General features: G+C 38.7%; 1 protein-coding gene across 7 annotated transcripts in view; it reads left to right on the top strand.

Annotated features, from left to right (window-relative positions):
- KLHL36 (kelch like family member 36) overlaps nt 1–25607 on the top strand; it is a 63439-nt gene that overhangs the window by 18634 nt on the left and 19198 nt on the right. For 2 of the 7 annotated variants that reach the window (XM_074286327.1, XM_074286323.1), the window contains exon 1: nt 23559–23758. The exons of 3 other annotated variants lie outside the window; for them this stretch is intronic. The gene's annotated coding sequence lies outside the window, so the exon portion shown is untranslated. Of the gene's footprint in view, nt 1–23558; nt 23759–24064; nt 24154–25607 lie in introns of those variants that run through there. 2 more of the 7 variants (XM_074286326.1, XM_074286330.1) reach the window with 2 other exon arrangements.

The raw sequence follows: 25607 nt of genomic DNA, 5'->3' as shown, positions 1-25607 counted from the left end.
CTCATTTCACAGATGGGGAAACTGAGGCTCAAGTAGGTGAAGTGGCTTGTCCAGGGTCAAATGGTAAATGTTGGGAGCCATATTCAGAGCTATGTCAAGTCAACTCATTTCATTTTTAGAACTAGATGGGAGTTTAGAGATTTAGTTCAAATCCTAGATCTAACAGAACTAAGACTCAGAGACAGTGGACTTGTCACATACAAATGTAACAGAATCAGGATCAGACTGAAAATCATATTTTGGAAACAAAGCTTGAGAGAAGATAGGAGCCTTTATATTTTACCACATTGGATTCCAAAGAAGAGAATATCAGCAAAGTATTGAAACAAGTCTCGTATTCTATCCTTAGGAACAAGCTGGAAAAAATGTAGCCTCACTGATAGTGCAATTGTTTATAGTTAAATAATCAGACCCAAAGAGAACTCATTAATATAGAACCCCAGGAATTTCTCCTTGGCCTAAAGCTATTCAACATTTTGTTAGTGATTCAGATGAGGATGGGGGTGGCAGGTCTGTCAAAATTGCATACATATCAGGGTGAGCTAACTAATGTGTTGGATGAGAGTCTGGTTTCAAAAATATCTCAATTGGGTAGACTGATAAATCAACTATAAGAAGATATGATTTTATTAAATATATAAATTTTACTATTTAAAATTTATATTTATATTTTTCATTTATTATACATTTTTTGAGATTGGGTTTTTTAAAAATCAGTTGTGTAACTTCAAGGCAGAGGCAACTAGGTGACATAGTGGATAGAGTACTTGACTTGGAGTAAGGAAAAACCCAAGTTCAAATACTACCACATTGTTTTACTATCATTAAATGTTTGATTGCATACCTATTTTAAATACCTATATATCTAGGATCATATAAAAAATTCTCAGGAAAAAAGAGATTTTTGAGTAGAAAAAGTTTAAGAAGTCCTGTGTTACCCTACCCAAAATCTCATTCCTTCTCCATATCTTAATAAAAAGTATGAATTGGGATGGGTTGCTAAAAAAATTCAGCATTCTTTGATTTACCTCCTGGTGATAAACCACTTGTGATTAGGAAAGCTGATCCTGATACTCATATATCTAAAACATTGTCCTACTGATTAGCAGAACCAGTCTGAGTTTGCATTCCCCCGGCACTTTTTTGGTTCCATCATTCTTTAGTCACATTCAACTCTCTGTAATCCCATGGGGGGATTTCCTTGGCAAAGATAATGGAATGGTTTTCATTGTCTTCTTCAGTTCATTTTACAGATAAGGAAACTGAGACACACAGTTACTTACCCAGGGTCACACAGTTAGTAAGTACCTGAGGCCAGATTTGAACTCCTGAAGACAAGTTTTCCTGGTTACATGATGGAGACACTATCCACTTGCCACCCAGCTGCCCTTATCTATGCCCAGCCTTCCAGAATGTAGGGTCCTCTCTAGGCTGGGATAAGTGAGATGTTTCTGAACATTTTTATTGTTATTATTAGCAACAATAACAATATAGTAATTAAGGTTTCCAAATCCCTATACTCTCACTAATTTTCACTTCCTCCCTTTCTACTAGCTGCTACCCTGCTATCAAATATGCTCACGTCTCTCCCATCTTCAAAAACCCCTCATTTGATCTATCCATCCCTACTAGTTATCATCCTTTGTGGCTAAACTACTTGAAGAGACGATTCTATAATTGGTACCTCCACTCTCTTCCCTCTCATTCTCTCTATAACTAACTCTCTGCCATCTGGCTTCTGATTTCATCATTCAATCTAAAGAACTCTCTCCCAAAGTCACCACTGATCTCTTATTGGACTAATACAATGCACCTTTCTCAATTTTTATCCTTCTTGACTTCTCTGTAGCCTTTAACCCTATTAATAACCCTCTCCTTTTTCTTTCTAGATTTTGTGACATTGCTCTCTCCTGCCTCTCCTTCCCCATTTTCTTTGTTAGATCTTCATCCAGTTTAAGTCTAATTAGTTGTGGATATCTCCCAAGGTGACTTTAGTTAAATCATTACACATCTCTGTCCTGGGCCTTTTAAATCTACATTTAAAAAAAATTTTTTTTAACAGTTCATGCCCAAGGGGCTATTAAACATAGAATGCCTTTTGATCCAGTAACACCACTACTAGGTCTGAATCCCAAAGAGATCATAAAAAAGGGGGAAGGACCCATATATCCAAAAATATTTATAGCAGCAATTTTTGTGGGGGCAAAGAATTGGAAATTGAGGGAATGCCTATCAATTGGGGAATGGCTGAACAAACTGTGGTATATAAATATAATAGAATTCTATTATCCTATAAGAAATGATGAGTAGGCAGATTTCAGAAAAATCTGAAAAGAATTTCATGAATGATGTTGAGTGAAGAGAGCAGAACCAGGAGAACACTGTACACAGTAATAGCAATATGGCGCAATGATTAAGTATGATTTGACTTATCTCTTCTGAGTAATGTAATGATATAAAAGAATTCCAAAGAACTCATGATGGAAAATTAAAATGCTCACCATATCCAGAGAAAGAACAAACTATAGAGTTTGAATATAGATCGAAGAAGATTATTTTCACTTAAAATAAATTGTTATTTTTTTTTTCTTTCTTTTCCCTTTTGGTCTGAGTCTTTTTTCACAACATGACCAATGTGGAAATATGTTTAACAAGATTGTACATGTATAATCTATACCAGTTTACTTACTGTAAGAGGAGAAAAGAGGAAGGAAAGGAGAAAAATTTGGAGCTCAAAAATCTTCGAAAGATGATGTTGAAAATTATCTTTACATGTAATTGGAAAAATAATAAAATACCATTAAATAGGGGGAAAAAAAACTCATCAATTCTCAGGTTTAAATGATCATTTCTATACAGATGCTTCTCATTTAGTTCTGTCTGCCCAATCCTAACTTCTCTCCTGACTTCCAGTCTTATATTTACAACAGCCTACTAGTCACATCTTGACCTCAATGTCCTTACATCTTAAACCGACCATGTCACCATAATCTTTTCTCCCAAACTCTTCCCTTTTCCTGACTTATTTTGAAGTTACCACCATCTCGTAATCACCAGATTCACAACCTGGGTCTCATCTTCCCCTCATCCACCCCTTTTTGTCTTATGACATCCTGGGGAAGTCCTTCAAAATCTCATGTCTGAACTTTTGTAAAAACCTCCTAATTGATCTCTTTGCCTCAAGTCTCTCCCCTTTCCAATTCATTCTCCTCTCAGTTGTCAAACTGATCTTTCTAAAACACAGCCCTGACTGTATTTCCCCTTTATTCAAAAAGCTACAGTGGTTCCCTATTTCTTTCAGGATCAACTATAAAATCTTTTTTGGTTCTTAAAGTCCTTTATGACCTGGATCCCTCCTGCTCTCTCTCTTTTTTCTCTCTCTCTCTCTCTCTCTCTCTCTCTCTCTCTCTCTCTCTCTCTCTCTCTCTCTCTCTCTCTGTCTCTCTCTCTGTCTCTCTCTGTGTGTGTGTCTCTCTCTCTTTCTTTCTTTTTTTTTCTATTTTGGAAGCAATTGGGGTTAAAAGTGACTTCTCCAGACTCACATAGTTATCAAGTGTCCGAGGCTGAATTTGAACTCATCCTCCTAACACCAATGCTCTATCCCCTGCATCATCTCTACTCTTCTTACTCATCAGTTCCTCCCACAATTCTTTGATCCAGAGACCCAGATCTCCTTGTTATTCCTCAAATTCCCATCAACAGATTCATAGTGTTTTCACTGGCTTTTCCTTCCTCATCTCTGCCTTCTGGTTTCCTTGACTTCTTTCAGTCTCAGCTACAGTCCCCAGTCCCCCTTAATCTTGGTGCTTTCCTTTTGAGGCTACCAATAATTTATTCTGAATACATCTTGTTTGTGTACAATCATTTGTGTATTGTCTCCCTCCCTGGACTGAGAGTATCTTGAGTGTAGGGACTATTTTCCCCCCTTTCTTTGTATTCAGGATGCTTTCTTCACACAGTGCCTGGCACATAGTAAACACTATATAAATGCTTATTCCCTTTTCTTTCCTTTTCCCTTCCTTGGCTGACTGACAATGCACTTTATATATGTCATGTCATTTGATCCTCACAACAGCCCTATGAAGTAGATACTATTATTTGCAGATGAGGAAACTGAGGCTTGGGGTTGACCCAAGGACACAAAACTAATGTGTCTGCAGTAAAATCTAAATTTAGGTCCTCCTGAGTCCAAATCCAAGCATGCTAATCACTACACTAACTAGCTAACTCAGAATGCTTAAGACTATTTTAAGGATTTCCCAAACCACTAACACATAGCTTCCTTCCAAAAATTTTTGGAGCCCCGGAGGGGGCGGGAGCTCAGGGATACAGAGAATCAAAAAATATGTGTCACAGCAAAGGATCACATGCTCCCTGATGTGTGGAGACAACTTGAATTCTTCAATTGTGCCTAGAAGATTTTTTTTTTCATTTTTTTTTTTTGGTGGGAAGATAGTCAAGAATAGAATTGCCAAATGCTGACCTACCCCAAGGGAGGTCCTGTCTCCTCCCAGAGATATTTCTGTCATCTTTCTCAAGGCCATTCTTCCTGCTGTGTGTGCTCTTCAGGAAAGCAGCTGCCTCCCTGCAGGAAGTCACTCTGATAGATCCAGAAAGGAAACTGTCATTTCCAGGAGAGTCAATTCAGTAGTCCTGGGCAAGAACACTATGGACAAACAAATGTGGAATCTAGGGAGCACATAAATCCCTTTCCCCTCTGAACTTTTATGATATGGTATGTAAATAAGAGGTGAATATAAATAAGAGGAAATTCCCTATAATAAGATAGAAGAGAACCAGATGGAAAATCAGAAGATCTGAATTCAAGTTTCCTACTTACAATCTATATGGCCTCAGCCCAGACACTTTCCCCTCTCTGGGCTGAGTTTTCTTATCTATAAAACAAAGAAATAAATCTCATAGATTCCTTATGACTTTTAATCCTATGATCTTAATTTGTTATTTTTTAAAAAACTATGTGAAGCTGGGTAAGTCACTTCACCCTGTTTGCTTCAGTTTCCTCATGTAAAATGGGCTGGAGAAGGAGATGGTAAAGTACTTCAGAATCTGTCAAGATAACTCAAAGGGGGATCATGAAGAGTTAAAAATAACTAAATATCCACAGAACAGTAGAATTAGAAATGATTTCCCTCCCCTCCATCTTTAATCTGAAACTGAGCTCTTTAAATAAGTGATAAAAAGGAAGGATGATGGGAGACTTGGAATTGAATCTGTTCCTCACTAGGTGATCTTAGTTAAATCATTATACATCTTTAAATCTCCATTTCTTCCTCTCAAAATGGAGATGGTAATATATTCATACTATTTCACAAGATTACAATGGGAAAAGTACTTTTAAAATGCAGTGTCAGTGTTAGTATTGTTTCTGATCTATAGTTATGTTTTCATTCATTCGGGGGACTCTAAGGAGCAAACATCTCTTTACCAATATAGGACTGCGACTCACTTGTCATTTCCAGTTTTAGAGAATGACTAGCTACACTAAGGGATGAGATGACTTCTCTATTATCATAGCACCAGTCTATCAGAAATAGCCGTCTTCCTGACTCCAGGACTGAACTCTGTTCATTATGCCAAACTGCTTTTTCATTACTTGAACACATACTAAAAGTAGTTTTCAAAATTTTGTCTAGTGAGGGCTAAGCCAGAATATTTTGGCATAGATGCTAGCAATTTTTCAGATTCTTGGCTTGGTTCTAATATTGTCAAAGCAACTCTTAATTATTGAACCATCAATTGGCCAAAACATTTAAAAATTGGCAGAAATAAGTTTACAGTATTCTGTAAACATATTTTTATCAGGAAGAGATAAAATAGATAAAGAAAACATAAATCAGTATATCTAATGAATATCCACATAAGGTTTTTAAATAAAATATTCATGAAGCTGCTAGCATAGTATGTAAAAAGTGTTACTATATGCTCTGAACGAATTCATATCAGGAATAAGGGTTAGCTCAATATTAGGGAAACTAGAAATATAATGGACCATATTAATAGCAAGAACAATAAAATGATTATATCAATAGGTGCAGGAAAAAAACTTTAGACAAATTACAACACCCATTTCTGTTAAAAATATTAAAAAAGCATAGGATATGTGGATTTTTACTTAATAAGGCAAATAATACTTATCAAAAATCAAGATTTCACTTTTTATGTTATAGAGATAAACTAGAAGCTTTTCCAATAAGATTTAGGGTAAAAGGAAGATGTTCATTGTCAATCATTCAACAAGCATTTAATAAGTACTTACCATGTGCTAGATCACTGGGAATATGAAGAAGTCAGAAGCATGGCCCCTATACTCAAAAGGCTTACATTCTATGGAAGGATACAAAATGTAAATATCTATATATCTACAAGGCACATATTGTATAAATAAAAGATAATCTCAGAGCTAAGGTACAAACAATGAGGGAGAGAAAAAAAACTGAGAAAGGCCTCTTAACAGAAGATAAAATTTGAGCTGTCTTAAAGGAACCCAAAGAAGCTTAGAGGCAGAGGTGAGAAAGGAGAATGTTTTAAGCATAGGGCATGGGGGAACAATAAATGAAATGTGTAGGTCTACTGGGGGAAAAAGAGGAGCTTACTATCAGGTAATGGAAATGTATCATTTTTACCTGATATTTGAAATATGAAACAAATATCAATTCTCCCTTTTTTTTTTTTAATCTAACAATTGCATTGCAAGAGAAAAATGGGCAAAGTTAAACTCCAAAATGCTTCACAGAATTTTATCCTTTCAGGTCTAATCATACATAATTAGATAGCTTGATGACATTGATAGTTCTATCACAACTATTATTTGATATAAACATAGAAATACTAACTATTGAAATGAGATTAAAAAAAGAAAGGTGAAGTGGAAATAAAATTATAGCTTTTTTTAAGTTATTACTTAACCTCAAGAAAACCCTCGTCAACTAAAAATTAATTGAAACAATGACTTCCACAATGTTACAAGATAAAACTTACATTTTTTAAAAGCAAGAAAAGATACAATCACAAATTACATTCAAAATAACTGTAGAATGTATAAAATATTTGGCAGTTTGCCTACCAAAATATAAACAGGAACTATTATGAATATAATTCCAAAACACTTTTTACAGAAATATAGCCATAAATAATTGGAAAAATATTAATTGCTCCTGGGTAGGCTGAGACAATACATTAAAATGACAATACTACCTAAATTAATTTCCTTATTCAGTGCCCTGCCAAATTACCAAAGGATTATTTTATAGGCCTAGGAAAAAAATAGTAAAATTCATTTGGAGGAACAAAAGGTTAAGAATCTTAAGGGAAATGGGGTGGGGAGGGGAGAATGGGAAGGAAGCCTCGAAGTACAAGACCTCAAACTAAACTACAAAGCAATATCTATCAAAACACTTTATTTGGTATGAATTAAAATTAGAAAGGTCGATCAGGTTAAGTATAGAGTGTGTAAAAATAATTGAACATGCCAGCATGCCAACTCAAAGACCCAAAATATAAATGACTTGCTACTTGACAAAAACAGCTGAGGAATTTGAAAAGGAGTCTGGCAGAAATTAAGTTTAGACAAATATATTTTAATATACACCAAGATGGTTCCAAAAGGATATATGACTCAGAGATGAAAGATCAGAGCATCAGTAAAATAGAAGAGAAAGAAGAAATTAATTTATCAGAATTATGGCTAGGGGAGGGTTTAATGATCAAACAAGACATAGAATAGCTCATAGTCTATAAAAGTCAATTTTTATTGCACAAAATTCAAAAGTTTCTGCAAAACCAACGGAGTTAAAAAAAATTAAAGGGGAAATAGTTAGCTGGGGATAAATATTTGCAACAAATTTCTCTGATAAAGTTCTCATTACCAAGTTATATTAAGAAATGGATTAAAATTTATGAGTCATTCACCAATAGACAATGGTCAAAGGATATGAACATGTAGTTTTCAAAGGAAAAAATTCAAGCTATAAACAATCACATTTTAAAAGGCTAAAATCACTAATAGATAAAAATTAAAACTTTTCTGAGCTTCCACTTCATACCCAGAGGAATGGCAAACTGTCAAAAGGAAAATAACAATTGTTGGAGGGGCTGTGGAATGCCAGACATGCTAATGTATTGTCAGTAGAGCCTTGAATCAGTCTAGTCATTTTAAAAAGCAACTTGGAATTATGACCAAGAAATTACTAAATGGCATATATTCACTAGATCGTGAACTAATTGAACCAGAAATACCAAGGACAGGCCTATATATCAAAGAAATCAAAGAAAGAAAAAAAAAAACAAAAAAACTCACATACAATATTTGTGGCATCTTTATTTTTGTTTGTTTGTTATAGTAAAGAATTAAAGATTAAAGAAGTCCCTACTAATAGTAAATAGCTGACAAATGGCTAAACAGATACAGATATAGATATATGGTAGATGAGTGTAGTATGCAAAAAGATGAAAGGAATAATTTTAAAGAAATCTGGGAAGAATTTTATGCAAAAATGTAGAATAAAATGAGCAGGACCAGGAGAATAATTTATACAACAGCAACATTGTAAAAAACAAATAACTTTGAAAGACTTAAGAATTCTGATCAGTACAATGAGTATGGTTTCAGAAAATTCAGAATAATGCAAACTATTTATGATAGACTTAAGATAAGGAACAAGACATATATTTTTGGACCTGATGCTTGGGGATTTGTTTAACTTGATCGTACATATTTGTTACAAGGATTTTGTTTTTGTTTTTCTTTCTTTCCTGTTGAGAGAGGAGACCTGGGAAAGAAATATTGATTAGGGGTAGGGTAACTTCCCCTCCTCCCCTGCCAAAAAAAGAGAAGACAGGATGATTAGCTAGCCAGTTTTGAAAGTTACATATTGAGTTTATCATATACTTAAAAAGAAACCCAAGCCTTTTATAGTAGAGATTTGCAAGTCCTTGTTCAGTCTCCCCTTACTGTATCACAATGAATGTAGAAATGTTCTCTTTATTTGGTGTTTAAATTCAGAATAAAAAGAAAATAAAATAGAAAAACTATATATGCTCTTAAGGTAGTATAGAATGGTTTTTTTAGCTGCTAGCTTACAACTCCTTGACAGCAGCCTTTCTTTGTAGCTTCAGGGCTTAGAAGCATTTAGGTGGCACGGTGGATAGAGAGCTTAGTCTGGAGTCATGAAAGACCTGAGTTCAAATCTTACTCAAAACATTTACTAGCTGTGTGATCCTGATTCACTTTAACCTATATTTGCCTCAGTTTCCTCCACTGTAAAACGGTCATCATAATAGCACTTAAACCTCACAAGATTGTCATAAAGATCAAATGAGATAACAATTGTAGAGTTTAACACAGTCCCTGGTGCCTAACTAGGTGCTATATAAATGTTTATTCCCTTCCTTGCTTCCCTTGGAGCATAATAAATGCTTTTGGGCATTTAACTGATTGTAGTGTGCTGTGATAGAAAGAGAAAACACATAGGAGTCAGGAAACCTAGGTTCTAGTCCCTAGGTACTTCAAACTTTAGGTGGAGTTGGAATAAATGGCCTGTGATGTTTCTTACAGCTGTAAAATTCTTTGATTTTTATTTTGGTTCCACTATTACCAGACCTTTAAGATCTGGATTCTAGTCCCAGCTGTGCTAACACCCAAACCATGTGACTTTGAGTTGTCACTTCCTTTCTCAGGCCTGTTTGCTCATATCTATAGAAAGTGGGAATTCTTAAACTCCCAAGAACTCCATGGATATATTTCAAGAACTTGTATGGAAAAAAAAAAACTTAGGCATTTATTTTCACTAACCACTAATAGAAATAGTATCTCCTTCAATTTTGAATGTAAACAATAAACCATAGTTATAACAGCAGTACCTGTAACTTTGTTACAAAGAAAAATTATAAATATAACATATTTATAATAAATGTTATTTATATAATGTAAATGTAAATAAATTTTGTACAATTGCTGTAGATATCTCAAAATGTTGTTTTCATTCATGACCATTTAAAAATTAATGTTCTCATTAGACCCAGTTTTAGATCACAATTCATCCTAATATAACTGTCTGTAGATATTCCATCAACTATCAGTGTCCATAGGTTTTATTAGTCTACTAAAGGGATCCATGAAAGAGAAAAGAAGTATTTATTAAGCTCCTTCTCTGTGCCAGGATCTATACTAAGTGCTCTATAAATATCATCTCATTTGATCCATGGCAGGTAGGTGTTATTATCCCCATTTTACAGATGGGAAAGTTGGGGCAAACACAGAAACACAAATAAGTGTCTGAGACTGGATTTGAACTCACATGTTCCTGACTCCAGGTCCAAGCTCCATCCACTCTGTCCCCTTATGGTCCTGATACACACACAAAAATAATATTAACTCAATTTAGAGAGTTGATCAGGGCAGTGAATTTTTGTTCCTTTTGAGATTTTCCTGTTTAGGATGTGGATGTTCCAACTGGCATCTTCTTAAGAGAACTGAAGTCTTACTTGATTAAGGCTCACTGATGGGGGCCTGCTCTGAAAATAAATTGGTTGTTTTGAAGGCTCCTCTTTGTATCACCTAGAGGATAGGTTTCCCTGCTGGGAGCTGGCAAAAATGAACTGGTTAGTTCAGATACATAAGAGGATATTCCTTTGTTGGGAGAAATCATTTCTCTGTGCTGCCTATAGAACATGCTCATGGACTAATTTGAGCCCTTTTCACTTTTTCCACCTATCTTCTAGAGGGATCCTATCAGCACTCAGGGAGGGGGAAGGGGATTTCCCCCAAACACCCCCTTTTTTCCCAAAAGATATTAATGGCAGTTTTAGAGAGACATGAGGCAGACAGACAAGTCCCTGAACCACTAGCTTTTTGGAGAAGTCCCTAACAATTCCAGAGGAAAGAATTTCCTAGGTAATGTAACCCAAGGACAGGACCTTGCAGCCAAAAATGTGTCAGTCCATTGTCAGAACTAACTTTGTGAATTGTCTCATGGATAGCCTCAAGTTGAAGAGTTTGGGAATCTAAGCTTCTACTGAGATAAAGGGAATTTTCTGAGCAATATGTGTCTGCAAGAAAGAGGATGATTTACATGATTGCTTGTTGTGGAAACAAGTGGCAAGTGATTAAAGGCATCATATGGAAGAGAAAGGGAGCTGGGTTTTGTACTCCATATGAGAGTGTATTCATCAAATGGACCTGAGAGAAAGAAGTTTAGTTGTCTAGTATCCCATCTGTTTTTCTTTTCAAGGAAGTCTAAAGTCTAAGAGTAGAACCCTAAGGCAATGGACTCTTAGGCTATTGTATGTCAAGCAGAAACCACTTCTTGACTTTCTGGATTTCAAAACCCTGCCTTTTTTTTTAAACTGCTGTCTCATCCTGGAACTTCTCTCAGTTTCTCCACACTCTGGAAGGTTTTTTTTGGGGGGAAATGCTGGACTGGTTGGCCATTTCTTTCTCTAATAGACTAAGGCACACAGAGGTTTCTGTTTTGCTCAGGATCACACAGCGAATGAGTATCTAAGATTAGATTTGAACTCAGGTCTTCCTTATTCCAGATCCAGCACTTTATTCATTGAATTATCTAGCTGCTTAAAAGAATCCAAATCACAGGGTGGTACTGAGTCTGGAAGGCTTTAGTTACTGAGTGATAAAGTGATATTTATGAATAAGGAGAAGTAAACAAATTAGTTTATGTGCTTTTATCAATCCTCTATATGTTTTCTGCATTGTTTATGGATTCTTAGGAGTGCTTTGCATTCTCGTGTTCTATTGGAATAAATAAAATCTTATAACAGCCAATATATACATGTTAACTTGAATGTTTGTGGGGGACTTGGAGATTGTTTATCCACATCTGCAGAGACTTAGACAACAGCTATATTTTTGGATTCCTCAATGTAAACTTAGGGTGGGGAAATATGAGACAATCAGAGAGTTATTTTAAGGGGAATAGGGGAAGTTATAGTCCAAATAGTCCAAGAGCTTGGAGTTTAGACCCAAAAATAGCATACATAATAGAGGTGAAAGCGGAAGTAAACTAGAATTAAGGAGATTAACATGAGATCCATGAACTTGTTTTTAAAGATATTTTGCTATCATATTTGTGGAAACGTTTATAGAGAGATTGCACATGTTTAACATTGGATATTGAATCATAATATTGGATCACTTGTCAACGGGGGGAGGAGAGAAGAGAGGGAAAAAATTAGAACACAAGATTTTGTAGCAGTGAATGTTGAAAATTATACATGTATGTATTTTGAAAATTAAAAGCTATAATTTTTTTAAAATTTAAAATTTAAAAATACATGAAAGACAAAAAACACCAAAAAAAATTTTTGCTAGTTGTATTTCAATAAAATTGAATTCAATATAATTGTAATACTCTCTATTTTAAAAACCATAATTCTTAGAAGGGGATCCATAGCTTCACCAGATTGCCTGAAAATAGCCCATGATACAAAAAAATTAAGTATTTCTGAACTAGATGGTCTCAGGCAGGGTCCTTTCTAGTGCTATATATTATGACTTATTAAGTTGGAAAGAGCTTCAGAGATCCAGCAGTCCAACTCACACTTAAGCTAGAATCCTCTTTATGGCCAAGTAGATAACTCACCATCTCTTCAGGTAATTCCTCTATTTTCAGTTCTCTTTAACTCATATGAGTTATTTGTTTTGTTGTGGTTTTTGTTTAAATATTGAGCTGAAATCTCTGTCTCTACAACTGCAAAGCAGAGCAAGACTAAATCTGCTCCCACATGACATCATATACAGCTATCACACTCTCCCTTGATTCTCCATCCTAAACATCCCCAATTCCTTAGATGGATCCTTTTATGGGCTGTTTTCCAGGCTTCCCACCATCCTGGATGCCCTCTTCTGGATTTGTTCCAGTGTGTCAATGTTCTTCCCCTTTCCTTTTATTCCCCAAAGCATTTACTAATAGGACAAGACCCTATTCTAGTCAAAGCTTCATTGATGGTGAGAAGTTGATACCTAGTGAGACTCCCTCCCTTTACAAATCCAGCATTCTTTAGGTAATGCTCCTGGCAGCACATTAATAGCCGCTTTCAATTATGTTCACAAGGGAAGAGGAGAAATACCTTCCCTCTTAGTAACAACAGCAGCCTACTGTGCATTGGGCACAGTTCAGAGCCATTGAGATTTATCTCTTGGCATCTCAATGGGCTTTGCTAAAGCAAAAGTAGTTTGAATTGATTCAAACTGGCTCATTCAGGCCCTTGTTTCCCAGCTGGTGAGCTGAGACAATGACCTTGCTGTGTCCTGGGTTTCCTCACTTTTTTTGTGTGTGCTTTATTTTTTAATTTATTTCCTTTACTGGCAGTTGAAATGGAGAATTATGTCCCAGCTCTGCCTCTAACTAGTTCTGTGACTCACAGGTCCTCAATTTATTTATCTGTAAAATAATGTGGTTGGACTAAATTTCTAAGACTTCTGCTTGCTCTGACATTTTACACTCTCTGGTCTCACCTGACTACAGTTCTAAATGGAGATCACTGTAGGAGCAGGACAAGTGAGAAGGGTTGTATAGGCCCACATGCATCTGTTATCTCATCAAGTAGCTCGTTCAAGTTCAGGAAGGTAAATGTACTTAGACTCAGGGACCTGGCTACAAATACAATCTTTGATGTTGTCATTGTAGGCAGGCCTGGGAGAAGTGGGTGCAAGTTGGAAGGAGTCAAGTGTGCAGACCTTGCGCCAGGAAATGGTCTCAGTCTCCATGTCCACTCTGTCTCTGTTTCTCCAGATTTCACCTTTCTGTAGCCCCTTTTTAAGATCAAGAGAAAGTTTATAGCCATTAATTACCAGTCAACATGCATTAATATGGGATCAATGGAACAAGAAATATACAGAGCAAAAAAAAGAATTTATACTTTTTCAAGGAAACAATGACAGAACAATGTTATCAGTGGGAGACAATGATGATTCAGTGTCTCAGATAGAGAAACATGACCTTATGCTAGAACAGAGTCATATCAATGGAGCAGCAGGAACACAGGTCAATTCCAGGACATGCCAAGTGGAAAAACTTCCTAAAAATTAGAGCTATATGAAAGTAGAAATGGCTGCCTTAGGAGGCAATGTGTGGGTTGTCCCTTATTGAAAGTCTTCAAAGGATAGTTAGATGATTACTTGTCAACAATATTTACAAAAATATATGGGGTTGGGGCAGCTAGGTGGCGCAGTAGAGAGAGCATCAGCCTTGAATTCAGGAGGACCCGAGTTCAAATGTGGTCTCAGGCACTTAACACTTCCTAGCTGTGTGACCCTGGGCAAGTCACTTAACCCCAGCCTCAGGAAAAAAAAAAAAGAAAAAAGAAAAAACACAGCAATTCATGGCACCTCTCACTAGCTGCCAGTCTATGTAACTTTTCCTGGTGTCTGAGGATGATGCCCCCTGTCTTGTTCATTGATTTTAATTAATAAAATAAGATGTACTAGTGCAAAACAGGGCATGACTAATTAGCATTACATCCAAGAAAGATCTGAGGGTTTCAGTAGATTACAAGTTCCATGAGTTGATATTATGATATGGTAGGCACAAAAGCTAATGTGAATAGCATCCAGGAATAAGGAGTTGATAATCCCCTGCACTCAGCACTGGTCAGATCACACTATTAATGTCACGTGTAATTTTGATACCACTTTTGAGAAAATACATTGACTCGCTGGAGAGCATCCAGAGCAACCCAACCAGGAAGGGAGAGACCTATGAGTTCATATCATATAAAGAATTAAAGACTTACTGGAGACCAAATAGTTGTTGACAGTTAATAGTTGACATAATGTTTGAATGACTCTCATGGAGGAGAAAGTAGGCTAGTTCTCACTGACCCCTTCCAGTTTTGCTTCCGATTTTCCAGATTCAGCCATCATACATTGGCCACTTTCCCATCCTAGATATTCTATCAGAATCTGGGGCCTCCTCCGGCCATCTTACTGTGGAACATTTTTCCACTATGCTGACCTCTTTTTCTCAGTGGGGAGTTCATTTTGGAGCCTTCATTTTGAGGAACAGTTCAGGCTTGCCAAACTTTATTCCCTCCCTGAGAATATTAACTTGTATTTATCCATAATCATAGAATAGCTGACATTTAACTGGGCTTTTAAAATTTGCAGAGCAATTCATAGGCATTATGCCATTTGAACCTCCCAAGGATATTGTAAGGTAGGTACCAGATTTATTATTTCTATTTTACAGATGAGGAAACTGAAGCTCAGAGAGATGAAATGCCTGATCTAAGATTACATAAACAATGTGACGAAGGCAGGATTTGAATCCAATTCTTGCTTACTTCCAAGTTCAATATTTTATCCACTATAACATGCTCCATCTCTCTATAGACTATATCTACACACACACACCCATACACACACCCATACACATACATATACGCACCCCTCACACCATGTTTTCTTTCTTTTTTTCTTTTTCTTTTTTTCCCCTGAGGCAGTTGGGGTTAAGTGACTTGCCCAGGGTCACACAGCTAGGAAGAGTTAAGTGTCTGAGATCAGATTTGAACTCCGGTCCTCCTGAATTCAAGGCTGGTGCTCTATCCACTGCGCCACCTAGCTGCCCCCCACACCATGTTTTTCAATAAATCTCCACCATATGCTCTGTATGTGTTATGTGTATCTCTTTCTATAGATATATTCACTGTACAAAGTTGGGAGGGAACTGGAAACTGTAGCCAGTATTGGGGGGAGGAACTGTTGGACCACATACAAAATTTGCATAAAGTAAGCCATTCCTGTCACTCAGTGAGACTGAACAGAAGCTTTGTTTTTGGATGGATGCCCAGTGCATCCTCTTTTTTCTTACTCCACATCTCAACATTCCTTATTATCCTCTATTCACTCCTCTTTTATTGAAATTTCTAATGAAGTTAGCCCTTCTCTTAAGCAAGGCTAATCCCTCTACTTGTACCTTTGATCCCATCCCCTCCCTCCCTCCTCTTTCCCTTCTGCTCCTCTCTCTCTATCTCTCTTCCTTCTTTTCTTCTACCTTCCCTCCCTCCACCTCACTCTGTCTCTGTCTCTCTCTCTTTCTCTCTGACTCTCTTTGTGTCTGTCTCTGTGTCTGTCTGTCTATCTCTCTCTCTCATTGATAAATCTTCCCCCCCCCCCCACCGCTGGGGTTAAGTGACTTGCCCAGGGTCACACAGCTAGGAAGTTTTAAGTGTCTGAGATCATATTTGAACTGGGGTCCTCCTGAATTCAAGGCTGGTGCTCTATCTACTGCACCACCTAGCTGCCCCCCCCCCTCTCTCTCTCTCTCTCTCTCTCTCTCTCTCTCTCATACACACACACACACACACACACACACACACGCGCACACACACACACACACACGCACACACACACACCCCCCTACCTTTAGTCACTATTTACTAGCTCCCTCCCTACTGTCTACAAACAGGCTCAGATATTCACCAATCTAAAACAAGGCAAAACAAAAAAAATTTCACTTAGCCTCATTATACTCTTATTTTCTAATGAAAACTCTTGAAAAAATTTGCCTTGGCAATGTATTAAAAGTGGGGCTAGGGAACTTTGGAAGAGGTTATCTCAAACTGTGAGCGTGGATGACTGAAAGGTAAGTTAGGAAGAGGAAGCCAATGAGATGTGTTCTGAGCATTTTGAGTTTCAGACACTATGGGACAATCACATAGAAACATCCCATAGGCCACGGGCAATGTGGGACGACATGTTATACTTACTGATTCCATTTCCTTTCTTCTCATTCACTTTTCCACTAACTCCTTACAGACTGGCTTCTGAATATATCTGAATCTGACCTCTCAAAATTATAATTGATGCTTAATTAGCAAGTCACCAAATTTGGTTAAGATATGTACAATATACTCAGTTAACTAGAGCATAGGACCTAGAGTCAGGAAACCTGAGTTCAAATCCTCCCTCAGACACTTACTAGCTGTGTGATTCTGGGCAAATCACTTCACCCTGTTTGCTTAATCATTGATTAAAAAAAAAAAAAAAATGACGTGGAGAAGGAAATGACAAACCCCAGTATCTCTGTCAAGAAAACCCCAAAGAGGCTCAACAAAGAGGCAGAGATAACTGAAAAAACTAAACAACAAAAATGGGGGAGCACTCAGAGAGCAGACAGTGGGAACTGAATGTGGAAGTAGTATTTTTACTCTTTTTGTTATGTGTTGCTTGCATTTTATTTTCTTTCTCATTTCTTTCCCTTTTTGATCTGGTTTTTCTTGTGCAGCATGATGTTTGTAGAAATAGGTATAGAACTACACATGTTTAACATATATTGGATCACTTGCCATCTAGGGGGGAAGGGAGGGAAAAAAATTAGAACACAAGGTTTGTAAGGGTGAATGCTGAAAATTATCCATGTATATATTTTGAAATGAAAAGTTTTAACTTAAAAAAAAACCCAAAAAATTGAGGGAAATAATAACATATAACTCCTACGCTTGTTGTGACAACCAAATGAGACCATAACTATAGAGTACTTGGTAAGTGCCTAACACTATATAAATGCAAGCTATTATTAATATTATTACTATTACTACCACCAAATCTGTTGTCCATTATATTGTCCTAGTGTAAAAGATGAATTAATTGCTTTAACTGGGTAAGGCTGAAGGAGACAAAGAAAGGGAAGATGAGCTGCCTCTTGAATCCCCCACAATAATACCCACCATTGTTACACTCACTTTCTTTTTTCTGTGTACTTTTACACAGGCTATGTATGGCTTCTTCTTGGAATTTCCTCTCTCCTCCATCTCTTAGAATACCTTATTCAGTTGTCTTCAATCATGTGTGATTCTTTATGATCCATCTTGGCAAAGATACTGGAGCAGTTTGCCCCTTCCTTCCAGCTCATTTTATGGATGAGGTAAACAGAATGAAGGGACTTATCCAAGATCACAAGCTGCATTTGAACTCAGGTCTTTCTAACTCCAGGTTGCTGTGCCATACACTTTGCTGCCTAGTCATCCCCTTAGAATCTTTACTTTCAAAGCTCAGCTCAAGTACCACCTCCTACATAAAATAGGAGGCTAACACTGTGCTTGACACATACTGGGAACTAAAATAATTAAATGAAGGGTTTTCCTAATTTTCTACAATTCTTTGTGCTTTCTTACTCCCAAAACCAAAAATGGTCTTGGATTTCTTTTGAATTATTTTGTATTTGTTTATATGGATCCATAGTTTCCAAATAAAGTATAATCTTGAGATCAGAGACCATTTGCTTTTTTGTCTTTCTGTTGCCTATCAAGGTAACCCAGTTGGTACTTTTAAATTTTTGAGGATTGCTGCCTGTAGTTAGAATCAGATCCAGATTAAGTAACACAAGGATTCCTAACCTGGGATCCATGATCCATTTTTCTTTTATCAAGGCAATCGGGATTAAGTGACTTGCCAAGAAGCACACAGCAATAAGCATGGAGTATCTAAGTCTGGATTTGAACTCAGGCTCTTTGAATTTGACTCCAGAACTAGTACCCTATCTACTGTGCCATCTAGCTGTCCCTATAATTTTATTTGGAAAAAATGATTATGATAACTGCATTTTAATGATTTAATGTTTCCTTTAAAACTCTACACATTTTACTTTATGTGTTTAAAAACATGATTCTGAGTAGGGGTCCAAAAGATTCACTAGATTGCCAAATGGGTCCATGATGCATAAATAGCTAATAACTGTGAAAATAACTTTAACTTAGCATAAACTATTCCATTTTGTGATCGAATAACTTACATAAGCTGTTTTTTATTTTATTAGGATAATCATTTGTGTGGAATAATTTGGTAAGTAGCATATGTTCACTCAAAGAACTCATATTCATACATGGATTCCTGACAGAGCGGACCAGCAATGGGAAAATAATATAAACAACTTCAGCATTAGTTTAGTAATAAATCACTAACCAGAGTATGTGGTAAACAAATTATGCAATAAATTATAAACTAGAATTGGAGTTTAGTTAATGTTTCCCCGCTGAGTTTTAGAGCTGTATAAATCTAGCCAAAGCTGAGATGATGGGAGACTCCTGTATTCCCCATTCCCTATTACTTGAGACTCTAAACCTAGTGTTTTACTGAGGGCAGTGCTTCCTGATGGGGAATTTATCAAATGGTCCCACATGGCCTCTTACTGCATAGAAAGAGAAGTTTTTGGACACTTGATATAAGCCATTCTTGCTGGGACCTTTAGGAAATCAAGTTGATGGTTTGTTTCTAGAGAGGATGATATTTGTATTATCTTGAAATGTTGATTAAGAAAGGATTGATATTAAGAAGTCAAGTCCAACTGGTATTTCCATCAGACTAATTAGCATGAGTAATAGCAACTCTTACAAATATGTACCAGTATTTTACAAGAAGCCCTGAAATACTGATTTTTCTTGCACAGCATGACCAATATGGACATAGATTTAGAAGAATAGCAAGCGTTTAACCTCTATCAGATTGCTTGCTTTTTAGGAGAAAGAAGTGAAGGGGAGGAAGAAAAATTTGGAACACAAAGTTTTGCAAAAGTGAATGTTAAAAACTACCTTTGCATGTATTTGGAAAAATAAAAAGCTATTTAAAAATAAAATTAAAAAAAAAAAAACCTTGATCTAGTGGAAAGAGAACCCAATTTGGTGTGTGCAAATCTGTTTGTTCTTTTAGTTATTAGCTTTGTGATAATAGGCAAGACCTTAACCACTCTGAAAAGTTAAACCTCCATTAAGGAAGTTAAGCTGTATCTTCTTTGGATCTCTCTATTTTGACCACTTTAAACCTGCAACTTACATTCCATAAGTATCCATCAGCCCTGGTAACCCTAGTGTCAGACAGGAGAACATAGAGATGAAGAGCTCCTCTTAGAACTTCAGTGAGGGTAAACAGGGGCAGGTAAATGGTGTAGTAGATTAAAACACCAGGACTCACTAGAGTCAGAAGATCTGAGTCCAAATCCAAATACTTACTAGTGCTGTGACCTTGAACAAATCATTCAAGTCCTATTTGCTACGGTTTCTCATCTATAAAATAGCAAATGGCAAACTCCTCCAGTATCTTTGCCGAGAAAATACAATGGACAAAGTCCATGGGATCACATAGAGTCAGACATCAATGAGCAACAACAAAGGCAACCATTTCTCACTTAGCTATATCCTCCTATGGATTTCAGTACCATGCCCCTGGCCCAGTACTTGCCCCACTTTCTCAGCTTCCTTTTGTGTTAAATTTGATTGCAGGAACTGTGCTATTGCAATGGCCTACTGTTTGGATTCCCTACCTTAGGTCTCTCCCCCACATTCAGCTATCCTCCACTCAACTGTCAAAATCATCTCCCTAAAGATGATTGTGTCATTGCACACCCCATTCAATAAACTTCAGTGGCTATCTTATCACCTCCAAGATCAGTTATAAAATCCTCTGCATGACATTCAAAGCTCTCCAAAACTTGAACCCCTCCTTCCCCTCCTGTCTTCTTACTCTTTACGTCTTCATTTTCTGAGATGATCATGATCAAATATTTATATAGTGCTTACAAAGTGCCAGGTACTTCTCTAAGCTCTTTATCATTATTATCTCATTTGATCCTCACAAACAACCTTAGGAAGTAAATACCATTGTGGTCCTCCATTTACAGATGAGGTTAAATGAGACACATAGAAGTTAAATGACCTGCCCACGGTCAAACAGCTGGTATCTGAAGTTAGATTTTAACTCCTTCCTGATTCCATGTCCAGTGCTACATACACTGCATCATTTAGCTGCAGTGACAATGTCTTACTATTCTTGGGAAACAATATTCCATTTATCCCATCTTTGGGACTTCATCTCACCTTCCTTGGCTTCCTTCAGGTTTTAGTCTTCTGTAAGAAGCCTTTCTTGATTTTCTTTCATTTTCCCCTCTGAACTTATCTCTAATTTCTATCATATATATCTCAGTTGTACAAAATCTATATAGATGTTTGTGCATCTTCTCTCTCTTTGGACTATGAGCTTCTTGAGAGCAGGAACTGTTGTTTTATTTAGTTTTTGTTTTTGTTTTTCTTTGTATCTCCAGATTTTAGCACAGTTCTTGACACATAGTAGGTTCTTAAATGCTTGGGAACTTGACTGGACTTGATCCTGCAGTCAGGAAGACCTAAATTTAAATCTAGTCTCACTAGCTTACTAGCTATGATTCTGAGCAAATCATTCTAACCTCCAGTTGCCTCTGTTTCCACATCATGTTTCACAGGTGAATCAAGACATCCCTGTAGTGATGTCATTGGTCATCTTCAAGAACAAGGGACAAATGAGCAACAAAAGGATAGGGGTAATAATAGCACCTACTTCCCTGATTGTTTCTTTTCTTTGATGACGATTTTTAAGAAATTATATTTGTAGAGTGTTTTGCAAACTTTAAAGAGTTCTATGAATTCAAGCCATCTGTTCCCTGAGTCACTCATCAGAGAGGTTTGGGACCACAGACTGCCTATGTGAATCCAGAAGGATTTTTTCCCAATGTGCCTAATTCAGTGCCAACATGACCCCAGATCCCTGAATTATGTGCTTAGTGTTTGCCATTCAGATTGGACACCTTGTGTCAGTAAGGCAGTGAGGTACAGTGGATACATCACAGAGTCAGGAGTCTAATGGCCTGTGTATGATTTCAGCTCCAGCTTCTTACTTGGGCAATTTCTTGAATCTTTCTGAGCCTCAGTTTCCTTCCCTGTAACATCAGCAGGTTATACCAGGTAGTTTTTGAAACCCCTTCCCAATCCTACCATCTACAAACCAGGATTCTCCTAGGTTAGCAAAAACTGAGTCCCACCAAGAAAGCAAGAAAAATTCTACAAAAGAAAGGTCAGGCCTTTTGGGTCAAAGTCTTTTGAGGGGCAAAGTTATAACTGCTGGCAATCATACTGTTTGAGAAAAGTGAGGCACAACCTGTCAGAAGAGTGCATAAGGAGCTAGCCCAGAGTCCTGGTTCCTGCCGCTGACACATATTATATAACCCTGGGCAAGTCAACATTACAATTCCCTACGCAACTCTCTAAATTGTAAAATATGCTGATCTGCTTGGATAAACGGAGTTTTCTCATCTGGGAATTCCCTATACTATTGAAATCATAGGTATGGGACAAAACAAAACAAACACCTGGCAATAACACTTAGAAATAGCCAAGATTTCCAATGATTAAAAAAAAAAAAAAAAAAAAAAAAGGTCATAAAAATTGCATCACCTTTCCCTGTCTCTGCCTAGAATTGCATCCCTATTATTAGCTACTTGTGGAGCTTCAGTGAGATGACCTAGAATGGAGAAAAGAATACTTTGTTTTTATATAGTTGTTTGTATTTTTCTTTCCTTTTAGACTTTTGCCAGCTCTTTCAGAGCAGAAACTCTTTTACCTTTCTTTGTAGCCCCTAGGACTTAGCATTGTCCCTGCAACAAAGTAGCACGGGACAAATGGTATTGACTTGACTGGCCTTGGTTCATATTCTGACTTAGCCAGATTGGAGTATTTGCTGTTTGCATTGCATCTCCTGTAGTTTATAGTTATTTCTCAGAAGGTGACTTGGAAAGAGAAATGGTCTTAGAATTGATACCATGAATCAACTTCGGTCTCTAGCACTTAGTAGTGAGAGCTGCATGGTGTCAAAAATTCGGAGGGATTTGGAGTCTGAGAACCTGGGTTCAAATACTGGCTCTCCTACACCTGCCTTAGGTGAGGACGTTTGGGAAGTCTCTCTTTTTTGAGCCAATCATTCTGTCAGTAAACAAGCTTGAGATGCAAAGAAAGGCAAATACAATCCCTATCCTCCAGGAGGCCTGCCTCAGTTTCCTTATGTGACTTTTGAGATTTTCCAGCTCTGACTCTATCATTCTAAGATTCTAAGTCACTTCATACCCATCACATAGGAATATGGGTCTGTTTCGGAATTTGGGGGGAAAGGAGAGGCTGAACTAGGAAAGTCTCTTCCAGTTCTAAAGCCTATGGTCTTGAAATGTTGGGTTCCAAATATTTTTCTGCCCCACCTTCTCTCTGTGCTCGCCCCAAGTGAGTCAGCAGGGGCTCCATCAAGGTCAAAGGTCTTTCTGCATTTTGGGGAAAGAAAAAGAAGAGAGGAGGAAAGGAGAGGAAAAAGAGGAGAGAGAAAGGGAAGAGGAGAAAGGAGGAAAAAGAGAGGAAAAAGAAAAAGGGAGACAGAAGAGGGAGGTGAGGAAAGAGGAAGGAAGAAGGAAGAGAAGAGGGAGAGGAGGAGGAAAAAGAAGCAGCAAGGAGGGAGGGAGGGGAAAAGAGAGAAGGAAGAACGGAGGGAGGGAGGAGGAGAGAAAAGAGGAGGAAAAAGAGAGGAGGTAGGAAAGGAGAAAGGAGGTAAAGGGAGGCGGGAGAAGGGAGGCAGAGGAGCAGAAAGGAGGGAGGAGCAGCAGGAGGAGGGGGGAGGGAGGAGGGAGAGGCGGAGGCGGGCCCGGGCTGCTGGTTGTTTGTTTGCGGCCCGGCCGGCGTCAGCTGGCCCGGACTGAGCCCACCTCTTCCAGGGCCCCCGCCCCTCGCTCCCCGCGCGCTCATTGGCCCGGCCTCCGCTTCACTCGGCCCAGCACTTCCTGGCGGAGCCATGGCTGTGGACCGAGCCGGCGGAGGGCCGGCCGCGCTGCTGCCGCCGCCCGGCCGCTCCGGCCGGGGATCGGGATCCAGCGCGGGCGCCGGCGGAGCTGCTCCGGCCAGCCTGTAGCGGCGACCGCCCGCGCAGCGCTCACCTCCCCAGGTTGGTCCTCTTGTCCCCGGTGCCAGCTCCCGAACCTCCTGCCCTTCCTCCCTCCCTTCTCACTCGCATCCCTTGTCCCAGCCGCCCCCCTCGCAAAGCATGGACGCCTCCCCCGCCCCAATTCCCTTTGCTGTCTGAGGTCCTGCTTGGACCCAGAATCTTTGTCCCTGCCTTTCAGCTGGCTGATACCCCTCCCTCCCCCTCCATCCTCTCTTACCTCTGCCTGGGTTGGCACGTCTGGAGCCCAGCCCCCTACGAGAATGTAAATCTTAGTGATCCAATTGTGTGTTTTGGGGTTAAAGTAAATCCCCCCAAATCTGTTCTGTGGGCGCCTTTTCTTCTACGTTCCATTGTGTCTCGTCCTCGGACTAGACTGCAGGCTACTCGAGAGCAGGGTGAGTGTTTTATCCAAACTTTGTCTCTCCCCCAGCCTGTACGCAGTAGCTGTTTTCATGAATGTTTAGGATCTTGGAAGGAACCTCGCTTGGTTGCTTTGGGTGGGTGGGTGGGTGGGTGTGGGTAAGTGGGTATTTTTTGGCAGAGACAAGGCTTTGGATTTGGCTGTGTGGGTGTATGTGGGGGAGGCAGAGAGAGAACTGCCAGTCCATAGTCAGAAACCGCCCCCCTCTCTTCCTCCCTCCCCCTCCCGTTACCCAGAATTGCCAGGGTAGCCCCTGAAGAAGCGATCAAGTAGCTCGGAGGAGGGCACGGAGCTTAAACGCTAGATTCCTGCACTTAGATCATAGAATTTCGGGGTAGAATTTTGGCCATCTTTTTCATTCTCCGATTTTGTAGAGCATGAACTTGGGATAGAGAGAGAGCAAGTCTTTGGCCCTGGGGAGTCACCCCGTAGTTAGCAGAGTCTGAATTTGAACTCACGTCCTCTGGATCTACAGCCATTGTCTTTTTCACTCTCCTGCGGTGGGACCTGGAGTAAAACCTTCGGGTAAAAACCTACTTGTATTTTCTTTCCTCTGGATTTACTCCGTCCAGGAAATTGAATCTTAAAGACCCTGCCGCCTTTTCCCTCCTGTTCCAAGTGTTGAGCCCATGCCCAGGTCACCCCATGCTTCCTTGCCTTGCCATCTGGATGGATCGTTCTTACTCTTCCATGGGGTGATAACCTGGACCCTTCTCCAAGTTAACATGTATTCAGGCAATTTTGCCCTCAAATAATCTGCAGCTGGGGTCAGGTAGGAGGGCCAGCTCTGTGTGTTCTCCAACTCACCTTCCCCCTGCCCACTACACTTAGGTTCCCTGTGCCTTCCCTATTTTTTCTTCCCCCCCAAACCTAACAACAGCTATCTGCCCAGTGGACTGCTGGAGATGGCAGAAACCCCAGAGATTATCAGATCTACCCGGCTCACTTTACACTTGAGGAGACTGCAGCCCATAGGGTTCAAGTGACTTCCCTAAAATTACCACTCTGGCAGAACAAGGAATTGTGACCCAGCTTAATTCAATAAACATTTGCCATTGAACTCCCCACCCCCACCCCAATGGGCAAGGTACCCCTAGAAGGCAAGAATTTTATCTTTGTACCCTGTATAGTAGCATTGTGCCTTGCATACAGTCAGCACTTAATCATTGTTGAATTTAAGTTTCCTAAACACGTCGTCCTGCCTGCACCTTGAAATTTGAGCAAAGCCATACTTTTTCTTTGAAAGCAATCCAAAGCAGCAAGCCTAGGATCACACAGCTAAGAAGTGTCTGAGCTGGATTTGAACGTGGCTTGATCCAGAGCTACTACTTTATCTACTATCCCACCTAACTGCCCCTAAAGCCACCATTTTCTAAGAAATTTTCTGAAATGTGTTTAACCATTCAATAGTATGTATGTTTTCATATG

This window comes from Sminthopsis crassicaudata, chromosome 2 (genome assembly GCF_048593235.1).
Source record: "Sminthopsis crassicaudata isolate SCR6 chromosome 2, ASM4859323v1, whole genome shotgun sequence".
Lineage (NCBI taxonomy): Eukaryota > Metazoa > Chordata > Mammalia > Dasyuromorphia > Dasyuridae > Sminthopsis > Sminthopsis crassicaudata.
Note: the sequence above shows the minus strand (reverse complement) of the source record. Positions and strands in the feature narration are given on the sequence as shown.